Raw genomic sequence first — 1,290 nt, forward strand, 5'->3', positions numbered from 1 at the left:
TAAGATCTCATTCAATCTTGTTGATAGGTTCTTGGAAATTGCAATTTTGAGTGAAAAGAGGTACAGTAGGTCTTTGAATAATGTCATATCCTTCAGCGTCATTTCATTATAATGTTGACAGAAAAAAATGGTTTCATTATATGCTGTTTTGCTTAAAGTTGCAGTTTCTAGGAACCGACTGACAATATTGAATGAGCCCTTACTGTAAGTGGAGAGTCATTCCATGTGTATGGACAGGAAGTCTCAGTATGTCAAGACGTCCCAATTTGATCCACAGATTCAATCACAGTAAAAATCCCAGCATGTCATTTTGTGGATATCAACACTGGTTCTAAAGTTTAAAGGGAGATGCAAAAGACCCCAAATAGAAAAATCAATATTGAAAAACAAGAATAAGTCAGAGGATTGACACTACTCAACTTTAAGATGTAAGCAGAACTCACCAACAAAGATATACAGATGGCAAATAAGCATATAAAAATGTTAAACATCATATGTCATTGAGGAATTGCCAATTAAAATAACAATGAGCTACTGCTACACACCTACTAGAACGGCCAAAATGTGAAACACCGACAGCACCGAATGCGGATGCAAACAGCATTTGGAAACAGTGAGAAGATCAGTGTAGCGACAGGAACTCTCATTCCCTGCTGTGGGAATGCAACATGGCGCAGCCCCTTTAGAAGCGAGTTTGTCAGTTTCTTACAAACTAAACATACTTTTACCATAGGACTCAGCAATCATGCTCTCGGGTATTCACCCAGATGAACTGAAAAGTTACACATGGGTATTTATAACAGCTTTATTTATAATTGACAAAACCCAGAAACACCAGATGTCCTTCAGTAAATGAAAGGATAAACTATGGTGTATCCAGACAATGGAATATTATTTAACCCTAAAAAGAAATGAATGATCAAGTCATGAGGACATGGAAAAAACTTAAATGTATATCACTGAGTGACAGAAGCCAGTCTGAAAAAGCCATCTACTGTGTAATTCCAACTATACAACATTCTGGAAATGGCCAAGCTATGGAAATGGTCAAAAGATGAGTGGCTGCCAAGGGTTGGGGGAAGGAAGGGATGAACAGGGGGAACATTGTGAACTTTTAGGGCAGTGAAATTACTGCCCTGAATTATTGTATGATACTACAATGTTGGATAAATGTCATCATACATTTGTTCAAACCTGTAGAATGTACATCAAGAGTAAAACCCAGTGTAAACTATGGATTTTGAGTGATAATGATATGTCAATGTAGGTTCATTGATCGTAACAAACGCA

Source organism: Propithecus coquereli, unplaced genomic scaffold, assembly GCF_000956105.1.
Source record: "Propithecus coquereli isolate 6110/MARCELLA unplaced genomic scaffold, Pcoq_1.0 Scaffold295, whole genome shotgun sequence".
In the NCBI taxonomy this organism is placed as follows: domain Eukaryota; kingdom Metazoa; phylum Chordata; class Mammalia; order Primates; family Indriidae; genus Propithecus; species Propithecus coquereli.